The sequence below is a fragment of the Rhinichthys klamathensis genome, unplaced genomic scaffold, assembly GCF_029890125.1.
Source record: "Rhinichthys klamathensis goyatoka isolate OS25496 unplaced genomic scaffold, OSU_Roscu_1.1 h1tg000256l_1, whole genome shotgun sequence".
Taxonomy (NCBI): domain Eukaryota; kingdom Metazoa; phylum Chordata; class Actinopteri; order Cypriniformes; family Leuciscidae; genus Rhinichthys; species Rhinichthys klamathensis.
The window spans coordinates 1810203-1823038 of NW_026606778.1; the positions used below are offsets into that span (position 1 = coordinate 1810203).

General features: G+C 42.8%; 1 protein-coding gene across 3 annotated transcripts in view; it reads left to right on the forward strand.

The window, feature by feature from the left end:
- The first annotated feature begins 1072 nt into the window (after positions 1-1072).
- foxn3 (forkhead box N3) overlaps positions 1073-12836 on the forward strand; it is a 104187-nt gene continuing 92423 nt past the window's right edge. The window contains exon 1 of one of the 3 annotated variants that reach the window (XM_056267238.1): positions 1073-1277. The gene's annotated coding sequence lies outside the window, so the exon portion shown is untranslated. The other 2 variants (XM_056267240.1, XM_056267242.1) reach the window with 2 other exon arrangements.

Below are 12836 nucleotides of genomic sequence, written 5' to 3' on the forward strand. Positions count from 1 at the left end.
TAAGATCAGTTTGCTTTCAATGTTCACGTCATTTGCAAAAAAATAAATAAAAATGGTTGTGATTTGTGTGCTTTCATGCTGCTGACATGGAGGGATTTTGTTATGCCATACTTTAGTCCCACTTGAGTCATTTATCTGCATTTGAGAAAAAAACTTGGTCAGAAATCAACTGTCTTAAAGGAGTAATTCAAACAAATATTCTCATCTGCTCACCCTCATTTCTTCTTCTATTTTTTATTTTTAAATAAGATGCTAGGCAGAATATTTGGGCTGCTCCTTTCCATTCTACTTAGTGCTGTCAGTCTCCAAAAATCACCATCGTTATAGTTAATATTACTTCTGCAATATATTTCAAGTCTTCAAAAGCCATGCAACTATTTAAACTTGCTACATTGCAATTAGTCACAAGACATGTGAGAATCATTGATGTCAAACCTTCCGATTAAACTTACAGTGTATAGAAATTTTATCAGATATGTTATCAGTGAATAACCAATTTCAGTTATTGTATTTCTCCAGGAGCCTATGAATTTAGCACACAAGTTGTATATAAAAAAAGCAGTTTAAATGTTCAACCTAACATCTCATTTTGACAAAGCTGAATAAGACTACAAACTGTAGAAATGCTGGAAGGAGGTCTCTTTATTACTAATTAAAAAGTAGCATTAGTTTTTGTTTTAAGCATAACCCTCATTAAATTGTACTATATTTCTCTAAAAACAAGATTTGATGTCATTTTGCACAAAAAAAAAAAAATGTAAAGAAATCTTACAGTTTTATGTATGTTTAGATATTTATACAGCAATAAAACAAGATATTTATTAGATCAGTTTGTAAATTATTTTACAAATATTTTATGCATTTGCCCCCCAGGTAATGGATATCAAACAGCTCTCCATCTCTGTACATCTACAAATACCCCGAGAGTGGATCTGGCACAGCGGAGGACTTATCAGCCGTCTGGAGAGTGTAGCCCTGGGTTACAAACGGAACAATGGCATTCTTTCAGTTAACACCAGAGGCACTAGGACCCAGCGAGATGCTTCCCTCCTCATCAGGCTGCCTTAGTTCCAGAGCTCAGTGAGCGGTCTCAGAACAGAGTGCAAAGAGAGAAAGAGAAAGAGGGAGGGAGAGAAAAAAGCCAAGTGAATGTTAGAGCCCACTGTGGTCACTGCTGAAATACTGAATCTGAGAGAAATGGAGGGATTAACCAGTCGGATTTAAAAATCTGGAGCTCATGCGGAGGCAGCCAATCAGGGGACGATCTGGATTAAAAGGTTTGTGTCTGATTGATCATTCTTGCTGTAATCTATCAGGGCTTTCTGTTTTGTCAGGAGTCAGCCGGTGTGCAAGAGCGTTCGCGTGCATTTAGACGCAACTGGGAGCTCCGGGCTGGTGAGTCTAGTTACGTGTGGGACATGTGCTACTTACGCCGGATGAAATATTGTGACAGCAGAGACAGGAAAGAGGGCACGCTCCTGTCACTGAGGAATGGAAGTCACTGCATCTGTAAACGGTGCTGGAAGAGGTCTAGACCGTCCCTCGCTGAGCGTGCCTCGGTGGTCGTTCCCTTCCTGTCCTTGTAGACTGGTTGATGTTTTTCTTGGTGCCGATTAAGTAACATCTCGACCTCAGGGTGTAGGGCACTCAGTTCTGGTTGTTAATGTTTGTATTTGATGTTCTCGAGTTCAGCACCCAGGGTTCTTCGTGAGGAACTTTGCTCCGAGACTTGTCAACAAATGCAGTGTTAAATAAAGCAGCCACTGAGTGAAGTTTGAATGTGCTCGCTGGGTGGAAAACAAGTCAGCGCAAGGGAGCCACATTGCTCCAAATGATTTCACCCGCATAAACCAAGGAGACGGAGAGACTACTGGGAAACTATGCAGTGAGCGCGAGTGTGTGTGTGTGTGTTTTTGTACTTCCTATAAACACTTAAAGTGTGTTCCCATTTTTGTCTGTGAGGATAAACATAGGCATATTCTTACTTTTTAACTTTTGGTTCATTTCTGGTTTCTGGTTTATTTCCTGGCTGAGCTGGGAAAATGAAGCTTTCCCGTTGTAATCTGATAGTTTTAAGTTGCAATTCTTCAGTTCAGCTGTCTTTTCTGTGCACGCTTGGACACAGCAGCTGAAAGCCCTGTCCTAGAAGCGTGCTCCATGTCAGCTTTTTTGCTTTGCAACTGCAATCTGCATTCTCACTGTTCATTTGCATTCATGAGCATTAAGGTCTGCTCATCCACAGTCTACTGCTAAAACGAACCGCATGAATGTGTTGGTACACAGCACATCCTATGGATTTATTGTCATTAGAGCTGGACTCTTGTAACTCTGGCCGTTCTGCTGAGCTCTGAGCTTTCTGCGGTTGTCTGTCTGCAAGACTCTTTACCACAGTGCTATAGCAAGTTTTTTCCGGGAATCTGAGATGCTGAGTTTGTGTTTTCCACAAGAGTTTCCATTTTCGTCCTAAAAGTACTGAAATACTTTGATAGCAATGTCCCTTTTAGAAAAAGCTTCTGGCATGGAGGCTGTTTTGCTAGGGAAAAAAAAATAGCTCTTGGATTCACTCTATTCTGGTCGCTAGATGTTTCTATAAATATGTAGAGTACAATGAAGACAGTTTCGTTTTGTTTTACGCTGGCGTGTCGCGCAATGCTGTGCTGTAAGTTTTCCCTGACCCTCTGTTTCCATGGCCCCCTCATGTGGCCGCTCTTCACTGCCTATAGCACGAGCTATCTCCGCCTATGAAAACACGGCGTGTGATTGGCTGATCCTGCAGATGCACAGGAAGTTCAGGGTTTCTAATAACCACCCAGAGACACAGTTACCATAGAGACAAAGATAAGCCCCCTTACTAAAAAAAGGAAAAAAGCCTGCATGTCATCACAGCAGCCTGCAGAAAGCGTCTGCTCTCTCTCTCTCTTCTGCCAGTTCTCCTATTAGCAGCTGCTCTAACAGTACAGCCCCTGCCTTATGAAGGTTGTCTCAGGTTTTCTTCTCTCACCGCTCTTCAAATGCACTCTGCACTTAACGTGAGTTCTGCTTTGCTTTTTACTAACTTTCCTCAAATCCTTTATACGTCGTTGCTGCGCTCGTGCACTCACTCGTGTAAACTTCTGGTGAGCGCACAAGAACTGGAGGCTTTTAACAAATCTAAAGCATTGACCCGTGCCTAAAGGGCATGTTTGTGCTTTTGTGTGCACCCTTTCCTGTGGTTTGCACAGACTGTAATGTTGTCCGTCTATCTGGCCAAAGCTATTTTTGGGGTTTGATGTAATGGCAGGCTGTGTGTAATGGTGATACCATAGGTTGCACATGAATTGATTTCAGGAGAATTGTTGAGGCTGTTAAAACGCTGCCTCTCAGACCAAGAGCATTTGAAGGACTTGAGGCTACAGCCCACACTTTTAAGTCCGGTACCTTTCTTTTCTGATTTCTTCTGGTTTTAGCGAGCATCTCCTGCAAGTTTTCCTCAACAGTTGGAGGGGAGGCTGTGGGGGCTGGGGCTGAGGAGCTGTTTTGTGTGACGTGCCACAGGGAGGCAGAGCCGCCGGTGAAAGGGCTTCCTGTTGACGGGAGACTTGTGTTATCTGAGGAAAGGGCCTGTTGGCAGGAAATGTGTCAGCCGCTTGTTTTCTTTAAAGTAAGAGGATGTGTCGTGGATTGCTTGTTTCGTCTTCGGCGGGAGGTTTGGAGAGGGGAGGGAAATCTCTTTGCTCTGAACTTTTGTGAAATTCGATACATGTTGCCTTGACAATTTTTCCTCAGTTGGTGAACGTCGCCATTGTCGTCATGGTGTGCGAACAAAGCCCTTGAAAGATCCAATATCCTCGAGCAAAATTGTACGCCCCACCATAGACCCTTTCAAATTCAAATGCCATACAAATTCCAGCCCGGAAAGTGACTATTATAGTTCTGATTTGGTTGTCGGTGCAGTCTGAGCCAGTCTTAGAGGAGGGTTTAAGCATGTCCGTTTACAGCAGGGTGAGCTCTCCTTCGAGACCCCCATCTCTCGTTGGGCACATTTGCATTTCAGGAGATTAAGCATCAGAAGTTTCCCAGTATGGTGGGTGGCTGCTGGCCCGGGGCGTGCAAAGAGCCGGCATTATTTAAGCATGCTGTGCCACGGGACGAGACCGGGGCGCCGTCCGTCCGTCACAGTTGAGAGGTGAAGTTGGCTGCCGAGGAGGTCAAGGCGCTTTTTATTTTGAGGCAGTGGAGTGTGGGGCTCCTCAGCGGTGCACCTCGTCTTTTTTTTGTCTGTCTAAGATCTTGTAACAACAGCCAGTGGCTTGTCAACGGTCTGAGTTTTGCGCCGCCCTTCATGAACATTAAACAGTACGGCAAATCAGAGACGAGTGCTCGACGAGGCAGAGAAATATGTCAAAACATCAGAGGAGTAGACAGGCAAAAAAACACCTGACGGGAAAGAATGGGAAATATGCATGATGGTTCAGATTCAGAGTTTCGCTCAACGCTCTACTGTCGCTCGTCTTCTAGACCGTAAAGTGAATACGGAAGAGGGTAGATTCAGATATTCTTATTAAATGTTTTCGCTTGCGATTTGCAGTTGAATTCTCCAGGGCCGTTTCCTTGTGATGTGTAGCATGGCAAATCGTTGGAGTCTGTGATAAAGGTCTCCAGTCAAAACGCATCTCCTCATCGGGTGTTCTGTCGTGTGTGACTGAAGGCATCACGTCCTCAATCAAAATGAGGCCATACATCTTCACCCCTCATGCTATCTCCCCTCTATCGCTCTTTCCCCCAGGTGACCTTCAAGCTTTTTATTTTATCTCTATCCTAGTGATTAAGTGTCTGGAATGCATTTGATGATGGTGGCAGCCTAATGAATGATAGACCCTTGGCAGCAGTACCTCTGGGAAACACGTTTACTGCTTGCTGAGCTCTGGCTGAATGTGGGTGAGCTACAAAGACATGTTTTGAAACTCATACTTGTCTTGTGCTAATCTAAAATTAACTTTATCCACTTCCAATGTCTAAAAGACTACCTTATTTCCACTTATTTTCCCTGTTTTTGTTTCCTCCTTGCACTGTCTCTCCTTTTTTTGGCACCTCTCTGGTTGCACAAGAGGGAAAAAATAACTGTAAATTTGATGAAAACACTTGGGCCTCCAGCAGAGAAAAATGAGAAGTATAGTTGCTGCTGAAATGGCTGGCCACTTAGGTCCAGTGTGAGTGCACGACCGGCTCTCCTATGCACTGGAATTATATCCCCAGCTGACCGCTGCCGATCAAATAATAACATACTCTAGAGCGGTATTGACACTCAAGTTCACACCTGGGTCAAAAGGCCTGTGCTGCAGGCATGATGAAGGATTGTGCCCCAAAGTGCTCACTGACTGCAGCGGCTCTTCACTGTGGCTGAACATTATTATTAAGAGCTTTAAGGAATGCTGAGATCCTTTCAAAACAATGTGTTTGCTTACGCTTCACTATTATTATTGCTTGGGTGACAAAATTAATGTTAGGTGTTTGTTCAAATCCCTAGAACTAAGTATTAAACTTAAGCGTGCATCTCGTGCTGCTCTGTTTTTGCTACAGACACGAATGAAGCCTCAAATTGTTTAGGCTTTTTAAAGACATATTAAGGAGGTATTATTTTTCTAAGTGACATTCGATTTTGCCTGCTGGATGATAAAAAAAATAAATAAATAAAAAACACTTACTGATGGAAGGACCCAAGATGTATTGAATCCAGTAGACTCTGTATTGTCACTTTTTCATTTTTTTTTATTTCGTTCCCCTCTGTCTTCCCTCTTCAATTCTACTTCAATTCTACAATTATATGTATTTATATATTAGAGGTTGGTGAAATACCTAAAATTTGATATCTTGACAAATTTTGTCGATAATCAATATATATCTCGTAGGGGTGTAACGGTACATGTATTCGTCCGTCCGGGTACGGACGTCATGGTTCGGTGCTTACACTCAGACGATGAATACAGTCAGTCGCAGGCGATCCACACTCCAATCTAGAAGGGGGCGTGTGTGGCAATCTAATGATCTTTGCTAATCACCACAACAGGAAAAAGAGCAGAAGAAGAAGAGACGATCTATGCACCAACTCAAAACAAGAGTTCAGATGGCACGCAAGAGCTTGCTAGTAGCCTATAGGCTAATTATAGGTCTTTAGCTCCCGACATGTGCAGTTGAACCTGTGTGACGTCGTGTGACGTAGGGGGATAATTCCCCTATACGCTGAGTTTCGATACATTTTTGTGACGTGCTCCACAAGCTGCACGGAAAGGAAACTGGGACGGCAGAAAGCGGCATCCTGTTTGTTTTCTTTATTTTACAAAGCACACTGATATATATATTTTTGTGAGTGTACACATAAAAACAGATTACAGTTATGTTTTATTCTTATCTGTATGACCATAATTAGATAAAAACTATTTCAAGTTGTTTCCGCTGTTATAATGAGACAAAATCATTTGGCATTGTGCCGATTTGTGTCGTGGAAGTCTCACTACAATTCAGTGAAATATGCATGTCCTGGAATTGGGAAGCTTCAGGTGCTGCTTCACTTCCTGTCTCCTTGTGGAAAGGTGAAGTAGGCTCTTCTTCTCTTTCTCGCTTTCCGTGATCTTTCCGTGATTTCTTGAAAAAGCTGTTTCCGCTTTTTCAAGAAAAAAAATTCCTTAATTTTTTATTTTAAGTAATCAGGAATCTGGGGGGAGGGCAGGACATGTAAATGTACCGAACCGTGTACCGTTACACCCCTAATATCTCGATATTTTTGCATTTACTCTAGAATAATAATTAAAGAAAGGTTGTTTTCTTTTGCCCCGATAAAAAAAAGAAGAAGATTTGGATAGAACAGCTATTGTTTCAAAGCAAATCCACAATGTTTAGTGCAGAAACACAAATGTTGATGTAGTGACCGCTTCATTTTATTAATCTTAATTTTGGACAATGTTTGATATTCACAATATTCTGTCATTTTAAAATATATATCATTTGACATGCTTCAAGCTAAATCAATTAACGTTCAACATTCTTAGTCTACTGTGGGGAGAATGTAGTTGTTTTGACTTTGCGTTCAACCAATGGACGTGTTGAGATGTTTGCTTCTTTTTAGATTCTACGTTTGATTTATTAGTTGTTTAAATAGAAAGCAGACATTTTTCCTCCCATTGAAGCACTGGTGGCTTTGTGTGTGTGTTGTGTGATGATAGTGGAGAAGGGCTGTGGTTCTTCTGGGCCTAGTTTTGGATCAGTGTTGTTAAGAGGGCTTGCTTTGTTCAGAATGATCCTATTGTCCTCTCTTCTGGAGTCATCAAGGGCATTGAGAACTCTGGCTGCACAGCCAGTGGACATGGTCTATTCCCGCTTATAGCCAGGGACGTTCGCCCAAAGACACAGAGACATACACATTCTCAAACACAGATATGCATACATGTCATGTAGGAGTCAGCTTTCAGATAAAATGTCAAATTCAGCTGATTGGAACAGTCTGCAGTGTTTTATGTAGTTTGAGTAAGTGGTTTTCGGGTCCAACTGTAGCCTTTAGAGGTGGTTTATTAACAGAACCGCACTTCCGTGGTGGGCTTCTTACAAACCTGCTGAGTTTTCTGCTCATTTCTGACAACTCCCACTGGAGCTGATGCCCTGATTGTTTGAGAAACCTGACAAGTGCAAGCCATCTCAGAGTTCAGCTTGAACACATCCTCGCAGGCCAGATCTCATTCGGAAAACTCGGGAGAATCAAGTCATTTCCATCTCCTCTCCCGGTCTATCATCAGTGTCATATTTCATTGATATTGCTTTCATTTTTGTTCTGTCAGGGAGGGCACAGCCCTGCTGTCGAGCATATAAACAACTGTATTTTACAGGGCTCTTGTGCAGCGGGGTGGCTCTCAGCTTCATTTTCGGCGCACTATGGTTTGTATCATTCCCTCTATTCATCACAGACGCACACACACACACACACACACACAAACACACATCCTGTGCCTAATCACAAGCCCAAGGCAGAATGTGTCTTCAGTGAATGACTGTCACCTCTTAGTGTCAAAACACATTCAAAACATTGTTGACATCCAGGCACTGACTCTGCATCGATTTACTACTCAAGCGAAAGTGTTTTATCACGCCGAACGTTGAGGTTTTTTTTGTCAACTTAATTTATTTAGAGAGTGCAAATTCTTTGCTGGTGGCTCCCTTAAAGCTGCGCTACATTTGCTGCTTTTAATGTGCAAATCACCTCGTTCATAGCCTCCACCACTTCCCATAGATGCCGAGCAACAGCCCTCCTCTGCTTTCACGCTTACGCACTCTGCTTCTCTCTTTTTTCCCCGCTATAACACTTTTCTCTTTAGCTTTACTTAGCAGTGTGCCCCCAGTCCACTTGACCTGTTTTCACTCAATAACTGTTCATTTAGCCTGTAAAAGGGGACCGTTTCTAAAGAGGCATCCCAGCTCCTCAGGCTTTATGAACAAGCTCATCAGATGAAGAGGGGTTGTAGAAGTGTTAGTGACTTGTGGAAAGCCCTGAGCCTGGCCTGAGCCCTCATTAATGACTTTAGAGAAGAGGCCAGCACTGATGAGCCTAACCCCTCGAATTACTCCGCTTTCGTGCGAGCCAATGCATTGTAATGCTTGTTTGAATTTAATGAAATGCCAGATGAGGATCGGTTCTTGATTGGGAGAGGGCTTGGAGTGCTCTGGGAGCCATTCCCGGTTAACAAGTGCGAATTTCAGTTTGGTGGATTCTGCACGAGTAGTTTAGTTACTCAAACATCGAAATATACTTTTTTTTATCTCGTAGTTACAGGCTGGCACGGAGTCTGACAGTTTTGTCTGGCATGGAAGTGGACCAAGTTCACATCTAGTAACACAGTAGTTGATTTTGAGAGAGGGCTTAGAGTGCTCTGGGAGCCATTCAAAATTTTGACGTGGTAGTAACACAGTCTGACAGTTTGCAAACGGCGTGAGGATTGGGGTCTGACTGACACATCGCAATGAGACGTTTCCGCTGGGGGTAACGCACCAGACCACACCAAAGGAGGGACAGTGTGACGTGAGAAAAAAAAAATTGCACATTGGATAGCTCTTCTATTTTGCACTTCCAGTTTTTCTTTCTTCAACGCCCCACCTCCTTGCCCTCCTCTTCCTTTCTTTTAGAATTTCTGTGCATCAGCACCTTCCCTAAGGTGGACGATCTAATCAGGACGGTATCATTTCTCTCTCCTGCGGCAAGCTTTGCCTCGGCAGCACCTGTCAAACGCTCTCTGTCAGAGGGCAGAGTGACTTTGAAACCCTACTAATGACCCTAGACAGCTTTTCTCTCACAATCTCTTCTGCAGATCTTGAAGAAATGTGCTTCATCTTGCATACATATGATTTGTCAGCTTGAATTTGTGGTTTATCCGTGCTAATTCTGGAATGAAATGCTTCGAGGAGCATTAAAAATGAGCACTATAGTTAGTCTTCTTCAATGAGATGTTACATGACCAAAGGAAACGTCTTTTAACAACTTGCAGTAGTTCTGTATAAAACGATTAGACCTGTTAGTCTAGCACATTATGTTATTATAAAATAATTTGATCACGCTTGATTGATTTTTCACTCAATCTGAAGTCACAATTTATTGTAAAATGGTCATTGTCTTCCAGATCACTTCTCATTCTCATGTTTTTGGTAGCAACGCAAAAATGTCTCTGAAGTTGTTCCTGCTTTTTAGTGTGCTTTTAGCGTGTTTGCCACCATCCCTGCTGGAGTGCAGTTTCCCGTTCTCTCTGTTGCCATGACATTATCAACAAGAACAAACTTTGGGCTTGTGACAGTCAGCCTACACCAGTGTTTGCAGAAGATAAGTGAAAGAGCCACAGGTCTTCAGATGCCTCGACAACACACGCCAAAGGGAAAATAAAGAGATGGACCTCTAGCCAGTCATGGTCTGTTTGGAATGTAGATTTGTTCACCTCTCTGCAAACGCTTTCTGCGCCAGAGCACTCCCTCGTGCTATGTTTTATTTTAACTCGATTATCAGAAGAAAACCGCCCTTCCACGGCCATCGGGCTGCATTGTCCTGGCTGTTCGTCATATTTTTCCAGGCCGAAACCAATTCAATTGGAAATCTAATTCTGTTTGTGAGGGAGCTGATTAGCAGGGCAGAGTTTCACTGGGGACAGTTTATAGTGTGGTAATGGAATGACATGTATAAATTGTCGTCTGACACATAGATTAAGTGAACCGGAGAGCATTAAACATGGCCACCATGTCTCCTTTTGGTTTATACACTTCACCTTGCTCTAGCAGGTTAAAACTCTTGGTTTAGTGATTGTGTATAGAACAGGGTCAGAAATTAACTTTTCCATTAAGGGGCTCCTTGGAATTAAATTCCAGGGGCAATTTTTACCTTTGTAAGGGCTGGTTTTATAATTACCTTATTGAATGTGTCTGTGTTAACTTTTATGTGTAATACTTAAATTTAACAAATTACTTCAATCAGTCAGAATGCTATCTGTTACTAATCAAATTTGATCAACATCAACAAAAGACATCTTTACACTGCAGTGGTGAAACAAGCTTCATTTATGTTTAATTTTACAGACTGCATTTACACAACAATTGCATACTGTAAATAGCCTACATAAAGGGGTAGGGTTATTATGACAACAATTATTATTGTCAATTTCGATTTGATAATATTGTCAGTAAGTATAATACAACAAAAACAGTATTCGTGTCTGGAAACTGCATGTCATGTTCTGGCTACACAAGCAGAACACGCTAAGAAACGTTTATTAATTAGTTTATTGCTTTTTACGGATTAGAAAATCAAGACTTTACATTGGTTGTTTCAGTAGCATGAAAAACAAAAAACTTTTATTCAAACTTGGAATAAATTATATAAAGAAAGTAAGCGAAGAATGTTCCCCATCACTGAAGCGGTCGATGACTTCAGTTTAGCGTGAGTTTTGCAAAAACTCTGCAGTTTTCAACTGTGACTAATCTAAATGCCTTTGATTTGCTATTGCATTCATAAGCAGAAAAACGTGTTGTTGGTTACAATGCTCAACTCTGCAAAAAAAGCATAAATGGAAATCAAATCTGATGTAACGTAATGCTACAATCAACACTTTTCATCCATTCATTGCGACAGCCGTAATTTTGTTTACATGGGCGGGGGCATTCTTTGCCCCCCTCATCTTGAATTTGGGGGCAAATTTTGTCCATTTTGATGGAATTTTTGCTCCAAGCCCCCGTTAATTTCCGACCCTGCTATAGAACCAAGCGGTTGTGCCTCAAGGTTTCGGCAAGGACCGACAGCAGAATGTTCTCCCAGGCGTCGCATGTGCTGCCCCAGCACTAATTCAGCGAGGACCCGGTGTTCCTTATTCGGAGCGATGGGCTAGGGAGATATGCAGTTTTTTTGGTCCGTGGCTGTGTGATATTAACCTCAGCTGTAATTGCCTGTGTCAGCTGTGGGCAGGGATAGCGAGGCGTGATAACTTAATGCGCCAGCCCAGGATCCTGCTGACTCAAGCACACCATGTGTTTTCCTGTGCCTTTCCTAGCCCGGGACAACGCTACAGAAATCTAAACAAGATGTATGCTCTGCCTGCGTCCCGTGCATACCCCTAAATAGTTTGTCACTGCCGCTTTAGAATTGCATGTGAATTGCGCTCCTGGGAAGGTTGCTGAGATGAAAACTCATCTGGATGTAAACATATGGCAGGCAGTTAAGTGTGATAGGTGTGTTGGTGGTTAATTGGCAGAGGATAGTGACGGAGACTGTGTGTTTGCATGCGTGTTACCGTGGCCTCGGCCTCATGCCTTTTTGTTTATCTGGCACGCGGTCAGGCTGCAGCTGCGTCGGGCCGAGCCGATGTGTGTGTGTGTGTGTGTGTGCTCACACCTGCCTGCTCCTCTCCCGCTAATCAGAGCAGATTACACTCCACAATTAGTCTCCCAACAGCTCATCACACCACGCCAAGACCAGAGCTCTCATCTCCTCAAAATCAGCCACACTTGGCAGCGAAGGCGATTGCCGACGTATAAGATCTCGAGCTCACTTTTAGCCTGCGGAGCAAGGAAAGAGAGAAGAGAGATCTTAGAAAAGGTAACACTAGTTTCCCTGTCTTCTCTTGCCAGCGACATATTCTACATCTGTTATCCATGCCTGCTGTTTATGCTGGAATATGTGTTTATGGAGGGGGGTTTTATACGCCTGTGTGTCCTCCGCTCCTCGCAGGGCCCGTTAATCTGTCTAGATCAAATAAAAGTCGTCGGAGATGATAAATCCTGCCTTGCGCCGGCCCTCAACCATCAGCTTGAGACCCCAAGCTTCGCCGTTGCTAGGCAACTGTGTCAGAGGAGCATTGTCAGATTATGCGGCTCCACTTTTCCACCAAAGCTTTGGGAGAAGGTACAAACACCTGACTCGTTCAGATTAGGCTGCCTTTAAAGAAGTGTGCGCCTGCTACTGATCAAACTCTAGCTCCTGCTGATGTGTATGAGTGAGTTAGAGAGAGACTGAGAAGAACAGGTTATATATTTTGATTACTTCTGTCTGTCTCCTGCCCAGGTTTGAGATGGATTCTTGCTCTCTGCAGATTTAGGTCTCTGCTAGATTCAGGACACCGAATAAGTCTTTAAAAGTTTCTGAAAGAAGTCTCCTACGCTCACAGAGGCTGCATTTTTTTGGATCAAAAATACAGTAAAACTGTAATACTGTGAAATATTATTACTAATATTCGATTCAATTTTCAAATGTGATTTATTCCTGTGATGGCAAAGTTGAATTTAAACAATGGTGTATAACTTTTAACTTTCTTCAACTTTTTCTTCTCTTATACGCAAATCAA